Source organism: Esox lucius, chromosome 14 (genome assembly GCF_011004845.1).
Source record: "Esox lucius isolate fEsoLuc1 chromosome 14, fEsoLuc1.pri, whole genome shotgun sequence".
NCBI classification, from domain to species: domain Eukaryota; kingdom Metazoa; phylum Chordata; class Actinopteri; order Esociformes; family Esocidae; genus Esox; species Esox lucius.
This window is the reverse complement of record NC_047582.1, coordinates 32,923,490-32,935,556: the sequence shown is the minus strand read 5'-3', so window position 1 is coordinate 32,935,556 and position 12,067 is coordinate 32,923,490.

The window sequence follows — 12,067 nt, the reverse complement described above, 5'->3', positions numbered from 1 at the left end:
GTGCATCTCATCCCAGGACCATGATGGATTGTGGGTATTTGTCAGGCGGGGGGGCGGGGGGGGGTCAGAAAGAATGTTCTGATTCTGTGAATTCTGAAAATCCTCAACGCTATGGGCTCCCAATCGATTTTGGAAGTCAGCCAACCATCCATTAAGGACCGACCAAATTAAACCGGGCTGTGTCTGGGATGACCTGCCGTCACCCATAGGGTTCTGGTCCAATGTTGTGCACAATATTGGGGATGGTCGGCCATTTACGTTCAGTGTCATGGGCATGGAACGCCCTCAAAACTAGGACACGTTTAGTTTAGGGTCAACCACCCCTCACCACTCATCCAATAGACTGTAAACCCAGCAAAGAAATGTCAAGTTTTACGTTATGATGAAAAAAAGACGCCTGTCTGTGAGATGAACTCTCGGGCACAACTTTGGTTCCTCATCACACAAAAAAAACTGCCCTGTTATTAAATCTGAGGAAATGCTGACCGAAGGACTAAGAGCATGATTTGTCTCCGGCAATCACATCATTTTCTCCGTCAGTAGCTAAATTAAATTAGCTTCAAAACGGATTTCGTCGGAGATGGTGTGGAATAAATATACTGGACAGGAGAGGTTTCTCTGCCCACCATAAATTGCTCTGAGCGGACTACACCATAGGTTTAATGAACGTTTTCCAATGTCGCTGTTCGATAAGCCACAGAGGGGTTGATGAGCCCATGTCAGCCCCAGGGTGATTAAATCAAGATATGATCGACAGTAGATGAGAACGATTTCTGTTACACAAATGTCCCTCGAATTACGCAAAGTCACGAGTCACACAGTTTGTGAACAGAATGTACAAACCGGTAGCCTGCTCTTGGGTTACTTCGCCAAGTCCAGGGTGGTTGACCACTGAGTGAACAGACTACCGTACGTGCGCATCAATTCCTTGCCCCTATTTCCTACTCCGCATTTCCTATTCCCAATTTCCTCGTCCCTATTCCCTATATCTTCTTCCCACCATCCTATTCCTTACTCCCTGTTCCCTACTTTATACAGGAAAGGTTCAGGATCTCTCAGACAACTCCAGGGCTTGGTTTTGGATGTTCTGTTGTTCTTTGTGTTTACATGACATCTTGTGAAACGTAGGAACATTCATTTGTTTGTTGATGACAAAGTACTGTATTTTGCTCCACCTTACAGGGACCAAACTGTAGCCTTCTTAATTGCTCTTAGATATTAGAATGTTATATACAACAAAAACAAGTTCATCATTGAGCTTGATTTTTTTTTTTGCCCTAGACAGGTTACATTTGTTTCAACAGGTGGCTACTTTGAAGACTCTAAAACATAATTTCCTTTTTAGGTTACTACATGATTCCATACAGTGTGGAAAATAGTAAAACTAAAGAAAATACCCTTGAATGTGTATGTGTGTAGGATACAGCACACGCTAGTCTCAAACCCTTGACATCTTTAAAATACAGACATGCTACGCTAAGTGTGAAGATGTGCTACGCAAAGTGAGCAATATGTGGCCAGTTAACTCTTTTTAGACAATTTGCTTTGCACAGTGAAATACATTGCCCTCACAGCCAACATCTCCAGCCTGTTACAGTAAATCTCCAAATATAGATCACATAAAAACGATTTTAGTTTAGCCTTATTGTCCATTAGATTGCTATGGATGTGAGTCTGGCGCCTGGAACTGAAATAAATCAAGGCAGTTTTATTTCCCATAATAATCAGAGTAACACAGCATGCACATATATTGATATTATCTGTACGACTCTTTATCCTTTCTGTGTCTGTTTGTTTAATGGAGCTGTGAAGATACCATCATCACCTTCAGAGTGGTACTCATTGGTCTAATGCTCTACATTGTAAAATGGTTCTGTAGACTAAGTTAGTATTGGCATAACATTACACTCCCAACATTAGGATTGTTGGTTCAAATCCCGCTGGGGCCACAAACTCTAAGTGAAAGTGCTTGCATAATGTGATATATGTCAAAGTAACTGTCAGTTTCAGAGAGCAGTTCTTGCTCCATTCCAAGGGCATTATTTAACATTTACATTTTAGTCGATTTGGCCAATTTTATCAAGAAAATTTTAGCACCTGTAATATTTGAACAACTGTTACCAGGGGGGATCATAACATACCATAATAAAATCATGCTGTGTATATAACTGCGCTTACCGTACAAATTACTTTTGTGAAGTTATGGCTTTTGACCATCTGCTATGTCAAAAATAGGCCTGTGGCTGAATCTAATGGCCAATCACTGCTATCTAGCAATATAGAACCTTCATATAGTCCACACAGAACATTACTTCATCTCATACGATTGCAGCAACTGTGTAACCAACTCTAGTCATGGTTAATTAGATGGCTAATATACTACAATTCAATGGAGAATATACTGTAATTAGATGGCAAATATACTGTAATTAGATGGCTAATATACTGTAATTAGATGGCTAATATACTGTAATTAGATGGATAATATACTGTAATTAGATGGCTAATATACTACAATTCAATGGAGAATATACTGTAATTAGATGGCTAATATACTGTAATTAGATGGCTAATATACCTTTAATAAATGGTTAATATACTGTAATTAGATGGCGAATATACTGTGATTTGGAAAAATAATTGAGGCCACCGAGTTGGAGGTGACATGTAGGGCACTTCCAGATTTGCTGCAACGTTATTGATGTTCAATCGAACCCGCAAATGAATGTGTTTATAAATTAGGTATCCGAAAGGTTGTGCGCTGCAATCAAGGTATTCAAGTGGAAAGTCATACCTCGTTAAATGCTTTAGGCATTTAGCCTACACATTGAATAATTGATTTTGAAATGCTTTTGGTCTGGCAAAGCACGGCAGTCACCTTGGTCTTTTTGTTGACTGCAAAACGCCGGAAGGCCTAGACTTGATATTAGCCAACTGATATTAACATTAAAACACAACGTGAAAAATGTAATCGTGTTCAGGCACAATCGTGTTCAGGTTCTCTCAGGCACTGTCCAACTTGATCCTCCACTCATAGTCACTACTGAACAGAAAAGACTCACATTTTTCCAAAACTGAAACTGTCCTCCTGTCTTTTCAGCTTTTTAGCTTGGCGATTAAAGCAGTCACAGGGAAGTTTGCCTTAACTAAATGATACGTTTTTTACCTGTCAGATTATTCCCGCAATCAGTTAATGATTCTGCCAGAACAAACCCACAGATGCCCTCGCTCATACAGAGTAGACCTTCCACCAGTCTTCTCAGGGTTTGTCTTGGCTTGGGTCATGCTTTGGTTGCCCTTGTCCATTTCAGTACTATTTTTGTCGCAGACTGTACCGAGGTACACTTGAGGGAACTACAACGTTAGCCAACGTTTCAAGAGATCAGCTACAGTAGTTAGTTAGCTATATCTTCTAATGTATCATAGCTAGCTAGCTGTACCACGTACCATGTATAATGAAACCTACGCCCATGACTGAAATGTCCGTCACGGCTGTCAGATAAGTGCATGGTTGGCTATTGCGGGGCGGGTGTGGTTGAATAGGTAGCCTATGTATTCCGCGTTGTCCCCTGGGGACCGTTAGTGTGTCCAGACGCTTCCTTTGATTATGCTGGCCTGGGGCCACTACGTTAGGTGTTTTTAGCCCTGGCCAGCTGGGGTTTTGATTGTATTCCACGAAAAAATGGAAGACAGCAACTCGGCTTCAGTTTATGCCCATACCTCTGGTTCCCTGAAGGAAGGAGCTACAACACAAGCAGGACCACTTCCTGCCAAAAACTGACCTGTGGAGCCGTTTGGGTCCTTGAAAGACTTCCTTTCATGTTCAGGTTTTGCAAGTGGTCTGAGCTGGTAACCCGCAAGCAGACATTTTGTAAACAATTTGTCATCTCACACTGCCCGGTTTTCAGCCCATTTAAAACAATATTTTCTCCCTCAGGAACACTGCCTGGGACAGCAGAGCCAACAGGGCAAGGGATAAATGAGTTGCCCTCACCGAGATGTCTCTCCAAAACATAAACATGAATTAGTTAGGATGCCAAGGTGCGTCCTCAAACATCCCAAGAAACATATCTGAGGTAGTTTGAACAAGGCGGGTGGTGCTCCCTCCTGTACAGTAGAATTGATCCATCAATCTGCCGTCTTGGTGCTGACATTGCATTTAATCTTTACTATGCCCTTGCAGTAATGTAGAGGCATGAGACCTCCCCCTAAGGCCGAGTGTGAGTTTGAGAGCTGTTTTCCCCCACCCGTGTGCTTGATAGCTTGTCGCCGTTAAACGTTAACCTTTCTCCAGGGATAGAACGCTGATTTCGTCCCCCTGCCTCTCGAGAAAATATGGCCGAGAACTAGCGTCACCTGGGTTTTAAGCTGTGGGGAAACGGCTTGGTGTAAAACGGATCGCCTGTTAGAATGCTCTGGCTACATTACAGTGGGAAGAGGACTGGAATATCCTCTGCAGCATTATGCAATATGAAGCTCCCCTTTACTTCCAAGCAGACCGCAGCCTGACTTTGGCGTAACCTTGATAGAGATCGCTTACTGTACAGTAGCACGTTCATCAAACTCAATGACAGTATATTTGTCATTTGTGCTAATTAGAGAACAAATGTGCCACTACTAATTGTATTATCACGGTCATACTGCGAAGTAAATGTGTTCAGGAAAAGAGCGAGAGATAGAGAGAGTAAGAACAAGGGAAGCTCAGTACTTGACAATGTCAACCAAATATAGTTTTTCTTTAACTGATTTAGCCTTTTTTTTTTATACAGTAATCATAACCAATGTTTGGTTTAAGATGACTTAATTAGTCTGTCATTCTGGCCTTTTTTTTTTTAAGTATTTGTCAATGAGATGGGCATTAGCTACAGATTAAATTATACTGCATAAAATTAATTAAAATATGACTGTCAGAGCAAAACAAAAATGTGTTGGTTTTTATTGGTTATACATTGTATTTGTTTATAGGAGTAGTGAAGGGTTGAGTGGGTTCAATTCCACAACCAGGCGAAAACCACCAACCCAGAGACAACTACTGAACAGAACTCATATCACCATGACATGGGAAATTGTAAAAATTGCAATTATGGCGAAATTGTCCACGAGTATTTCACATTAGGCCCTGATTCCATTTTATGGATGCATGGATTTTAGGTAGGCAAAGCCTTAACAACCACTACTGGCAGCCAATCACGTCCATGCTCCCCTGCAATAATGAGCAGACAACCTTAGAGACATATATTTGGCCATTTAAACATTTTAAATGTCGACACTCTCGAGCCTCGTCTGTGCCTCCCCCTCTCCTTCGTCTTTACAATGTCTCCCCCCAGGAAATTAGCCAGCAAGACTCTGAAAATCCTCTCTCCCTCCCTCCCTCCCTCTTTTTAGCACTGCACCTTTAAAAATTAGCCTTGGTCCTCTCAGACCACCATGGAGAGAGACACAAAAGGGAGGTACAGAATGAAACGAGAGAGAGGGACTATTACTTCCTCATGGGAACTAACAGCAGACTGGCTCTTCTCTGGAATACATATTTTTCATCCTATTCATTTTAACCCGGCCCGTCTCATCTCGTTCAGATCGTCTCTCAAGGACTGTTGGGGCCAGATAAACAAGGTCTTCCACGTGTCCTGATACACGACATGTTAAGGACATGAGCCAGTCTGTCCCTGGACAGATTATTGTCATCTGGGTCAGTGAAATGCCTCACCAAGTTTCTCGTCAAAAGTTGCTTTTAGGCCAATGCATTTATTTTCAAATCCTCATATCAAATACGTGCCGCTTAACGTAATGTTTCACCCATAGCAACTAACATTTTACATATGGGTGGTCCCTGGAGTCAAACCTACCATCCTGGCATTGCACACACCACTCTCCGCCAACAGGGGAAACCAGCAACCTACTCCTTAAAGTCGACCTCAGTTGACAAACCCTGCTGCAAAATTGTCTCTGGTGCGACCTCGTGACCTTGGGATGAGGTTGTACTATTACCCCCCCCCCCCCCCAGTGGACTATCCTGAGGGAGGGGACGGTCGACTCACTGGGACCAGGGATTCTCCCTCTTATCTCCAGTCTCTTGATTGGTGCGGCTTACCGGGCATGACTCTGATTGGAGGACAATAGGCATATGATGCGTCCAAAACAGCACCCTGTTCCATGAAGCCCGCTACTTTTGAGCCCAGGGCCCGGGTTAAAAGTAGTGAACCAAATAGGGAATTGGGTGCAAATTGGGATGGACTCATGGTCAAAGCGGTTAATTGCAAAGGCATTGCTTGTCTTCCTGCCATTAATGAAGTAAAATAAGATTAGTGACACTCAAGGTTCAATGAGACTAGCTTGGAGAAGATCTGGACTTTGGGGGAGCTGAAGTTCATTTACAAAGTACCAAACTTATGAAAATAGACACAAACATCAAAGACTTAGTAGGACACCCTTGAATCAATGATTTTGTATGTTGGGGAATTGCGGTGTGCATTTGGCATGGCTACAATGGCAAAAGAAGCTGTGGTCACTGCAGTAAACAATGATTAAGTGACCCAATACAAACTGCTTTTCCATTCCTTGTGTGATAAAAATAGAGATGGGAGCTTTCCATTTGCACTGAGAAATTGGAACAGAGAAGGCAAGACAAAAACATTGTAAAGAGTTTATTTCCTGCAACACAAACCTCTGGCTAACAAGACTACTCTCTGTACTAGCTCCTGATATTGGACTGACTAAAAATTACACAGATTAATATTCTGTCGATGAGGTACGAGCACCCACCCACCCACTGATATATCTAAAACCTGGCTTCAAATATTATTTGAAACACATCAAGTACTGCCACCATTTATTTTGATCGAGGTTGCCTGGAGATTCAGATTTAGTAGACTGCCCGGACTGTATGTGCCAGGAAAGCCCTAGAAAGTCCAGATAAGGTATCGTTTTTTTTTTACCACAGGTCTGTTCTGCATCTGTGTTTAGCCGAGTGCCGCGGAACCCTTTCCAGCTCATTACACTTTCAAGGAGACACAGACATACGACGACTGCTGAGTGCTTTTCTGGACGATCGGGTCATTATCTCGCCTGGGCCAATGCTGGGCTATGTGGCTGAACCACAGGCTCCGCGTGTGTGCAAAGCTTCTCGTAAATGTATATGATATATGTGTCATTATGCAATATGTTTATGCGTCTGCCCAGGTTGTTAGGCATAAAGTGAAGTCCAATGTTTTGATTTGACAACAACTGGCACAGGTCCGTTTGCATTGTTTCGATCATCGTCTCGCCTATATCCATCACATCCGACAGTTAAATGGCCATGCTAGCTTATGAAAGTGACTTGTATGTCTGTTATATTAAATAGTCATGCTAGCTATTTAAAAAGTGACATGACGTTTCTGATATACAAAAGTAATTCAATTTCTGTAGAACTTGACCTGGTATTTCTGATATTTTAAATAGTCATGCTAACTCCGAGGAAAGTGACCTGGTTCTTGCATATTCTTAGGGGTAGTATACAAACAACCTAGAAGTAGACAAGACATATATAGACAAATGCGCCAACAAACTCCCCACAATTCACATGGATACCTTTACTCCGGACTGATGACCTTTTCCCATTCCAATTTTAGAGAGCTTGAAGGTAGCAGGAGTTCTTTTCAGAGCCTGGGGCACATTTTGTACAGTTCATTACTTTATACTTTCTGGCTCCCACCACCCTGAAAGGAAAAAAAAAACTTAAAAAAATAAATCAGAACAGATTTTTCTGACACACGAAACAGCACAAATTGATACTTAGAAATACAAGGGAACTATTAATTTTCTTCGATGGATGACAAGAACTCCCATTTCTTCTTACTCTAAAAATCTACTGGTAAACAAGTCAGGCCGATGTAATTCACGGCATTCACGCTTTATGACATTGTCACCGTGAAGGGACACTTTCTGTGGTGATTCATCCTCTATAACTTTGTCGGAGAAACCGGATTGATTAAAAATCTCCCCCAAGCACTATATCGAAGCGTATAAAAGAAGATAACTGGCTGTTTGCCACTAGCGTATATGCAGTTGGGGGGTGGGGGTGTTGGGGGGCATCAGAGATGCAATGGTTTATCAACGTCCACATGCATCAGGGTAGAAGAACTCGCCGTGTCTGTCGGTATGGCAATTTTTCAGAAGCCAACCTGTCAAGCCACGAAGCCTACTGTATAGCTCTGCGGCCGTCGTAAAGAAGGCTCACAAAACGAAGACATGCTGACTTTTAAGAAACTGCATTTATGTTTCTGTTCCACGCGCTGGGATCATTAGACCAATTGGTTGGAAATGGAAGAGAGACGCACCGTTAGGCATTGATTATTAGAGATATAAATCATAATGGAAATGGCTACTATAAATGTTCCCTCTATAATTTTTCCCCCTGAAGTACCCTTGGTGGTTTAAATGGCCCTCTTGACCACAATGCCATTGCCTGGGCTTTTTCTTAAACTAATCTCACATCTCATATCCTATTAATTAATGGATTTCTATTATACCACGTCCACCTCCATACCGTTTGTGAGAAAGAGGTGGATATGACTGGTATGCACAACTAACCATGTTCTGAAGCCTTACGCTTAAGTCATAAACACACTCGATGGACAGTTCTGGTCGTCTATTAATGGACGTTAGTCCTGCCTCAGACACGCACTTCTCTGCCAACCAAGTAAAATGCCGGTTCAGTGCTGCTCCGAAACTCTCCATTGGTTTCGTGTTGGCATTTTAAAAAGCCGTCGTGTGCCTTGACAGATAACGTTTTCAGAACGCCACAGCTTTTTAAATGAACGAGACAATTTTTCCTTGATGCATGCTGTCTAGCTCTTACTTAGACAAGGATAATATTGATACATTAAACACAAGTATTAATCACACACCCTTTTCAGACACACAGGCTGTTCTTTGTAAGTGCTTTGCTTACAGCAGAGCTGTGTATCTGTCAGGCCACACTAGGGCTTCTGAAATGACGTGAAACCTACTCTTTAATTTTGAAGCAGCACTTAACTGACATTTCCCTGGGCAGAATGTAAGGGGCCTCTAAGGTCTTAGGCACTCAGGCATTCAGTAGCACTGGGCAGTCCACCACAGTCTATGTCCGAGCCTTGACTAGGCCGCTAGCTGAGAAGTGGCTGGGTAGCTCCCAGGGCAATGCAAATTGCTTACCAGTGTCTGAAGAGGGGAGGCATTGACAGCAGGAATTTACAATCGCATCATGCCCCCCAGAAAGCCTGGGCACTTGCAAAGCCACTTGAGGATGTCAGGTGACCATCCCTCATAGGCATTGACCCCACAAGCAATATAATAGATTACAATACTGTATATTCTCCCTAAATTACAGATGTCTTTCTCTCTTCTGAGCTTGGCAAAATATGATTTGTTTCTGATGTAAATTTAACATTGAGTACAACACTTAACTTCTAAGTGAATAATGTTTTACACATCCCCCAAAGAAACAGAAATCCAGCCAACCACATCCACTACATAGCGACGCTGGCAACAAAGACAGAACTGAACATTGAGCATTTCAAGGGGGGTTGCTGGCTGTATTCCCATCCACATGTCCCTTGGTCAAAGACAGTATCGAGGAGTAGTGAACGTGTGACATAACTATACGCCGAATGTTGCAGTTGAGATGGTGGACTGGGCGGGGCATGTTTGCCAGGAGTGAGCCATTGCCATCGTTAACTCCAGGAATGGTTTTTATTAAGTGTCATGGTCCCCTGAACATCCGTCGGACATTCTGCTGTCCGCTGGGAAGACCGATTTTGCCGTCCATTAAAGCACAGAATTACTGGGGCCAAATTAAGACTCATTGGAGCCGAGGAAATATTTCTCTTGGGCAAGGGCTCTTTAGTTGTGTGTACGGACTCAGTAGAAACTGGCCTCTGGGCAGTATGAAATGTACTTTGTCTTTATAAGCTTCTCCAAGACTGATTATATTGATTATATAATCATTTTGACATTGTATCCTCACTGTCGTTCTTTGTCTTTATAATGCATCAAGCAGCCAGGTGTCAGAGAAAGATGTACACTTCTGTACATCCTCCCACGAAGTTCGCTATTGTAAGACCTTCCATCGTGACCTAAATTTCAATGTAGTCTCGGATTAAATGGAGTGTCAAGGATTCACGTACAGAATGATGTGAATTGCCCTTAAAAATATCAAGAAGCAGTCCCCTATCATAAATTTAAGTAGTTGTACCTATTGAGAAACAGGTACTGAAAAGTATTTTAAACATCAGCAAAAGCTCTCAGGTCACACCTGGAACTAATCCGCATTTTGGAATCTATAGAAGTGTTCTTCTGCTTGTTACACATAAAACCGTTGCTTCTACATTTCTGTGTCTCTTCTGAATCACTTATCACCCTGAATGTTCCAGTAAACTCTGTTTCTTTTAAGAAAAGGTACATTAATGAGAGTACCAATGCTCAATTTATGGAAGCCATAGCTATCTCTCCAACAATTAGTGCTGAGTCAGTTGATGTACTCCTGGATAATTTTAATGCCAAAATATTGAATGTCATGGATCGTGTTGCACCGGTAAAGGTAAAGAAAACTATGAGCAAACAGAAAACACCATGGAGAACCACCATGATGGTAAGAACCCTGAAAAGAGAATGTAGGAAAGCGGAACGTAAGTGGAGGAAAACTAAACTTCAAATTCATTATGACATCTATTAACAAAGGCCAGAGAGCAAAATTTATCGGGAATGATCAACGAAAATATCAACAATACCGCACTCTAATATCGCACAAACCCAATAAAGCAGATAGCATCAGACCTCATGTCCACTGTGAAATGTAATGAATTTGTGTTTCTTTAGTGAAAAAATAATAAGAATCAGACGGACCATCAGAGCTACACAGTCTAACAAGGACTCTGTACCGTCACCACGACATCCAAAACATAACTTGGTTATTATGTCGCATTTTCATACAATTTATCAAAAATCCCTAGAAGAAACAGTTTGACATCTTAAAGCTTCCACTTGCTGTCTCGACACACTGCCATCAGACTTAAAAAACAGCTGCCATTAAGCCCCTATCAAAAAAGAGAACACTGGATGCATCTATAATGAACAACTATAGACCTGTATCAAATCTCCCTTTTATAGCCAAGATCATTGAGGTTGTCTTCAGTCAACTCAGCAATTTTTTGACCTCAAGCGGTCTCTTCACCACAGTACTGAAACGGCCCTGATTAAAGTTTTAAATGATATACAACTGAATACTGATTCTGATCAAATAACAGTTCTGGTTCTATTAGATCTCAGTGCAGCATTTGACACTGTAGATCTTAGAACACTTATAGATAGGCTACAAAACAACAACATTAACTACCACAGCTATGCCGATGATACTCAAATATACATTCACCTAAAGGATTATTAGGAACACCATACTAATACTGTGTTTGACCCCCTTTCACCTTCAGAACTGCCTTAATTCTACGTGGCATTGATTCAACAAGGTGCTGAAAGCATTCTTTAGAAATGTTGGCCCATATTGATAGGATAGCATCTTGCAGTTGATGGAGATTTGTGGGATGCACATCCAGGGCACGAAGCTCCCGTTCCACCACATCCCAAAGATGCTCTATTGGATATAGATCTGGTGACTGTGGGGGCCATTTCAGTACAGTGAACTCTGTCATGTTCAAGAAACCAATTTGAAATGATTCGAGCTTTGTGACATGGTGCATTATCCTGCTGGAAGTAGCCATCAGAGGATGGGTACATGGTGGTCATAAAGGGATGGACATGGTCAGAAACAATGCTCAGGTAGGCTGTGGCATTTAAACGATGCCCAACTGGCACTAAGGGGCCTAAAGTGTGCCAAGAAAACATCCCCCACACCATTACACCACCACCACCAGCCTGCACAGTGGTAACAAGGCATGATGGATCCATGTTCTCATTCTGTTTTACGCCAAATTCTGACTCTACCATCTGAATGTCTCAACAGAAATCGAGACTCATCAGACCAGGCAACATTCTTCCAGTCTTCAACTGTCCAATTTTGGTGAGCTTGTGCAAATTGCCTCTTTTTCCTATT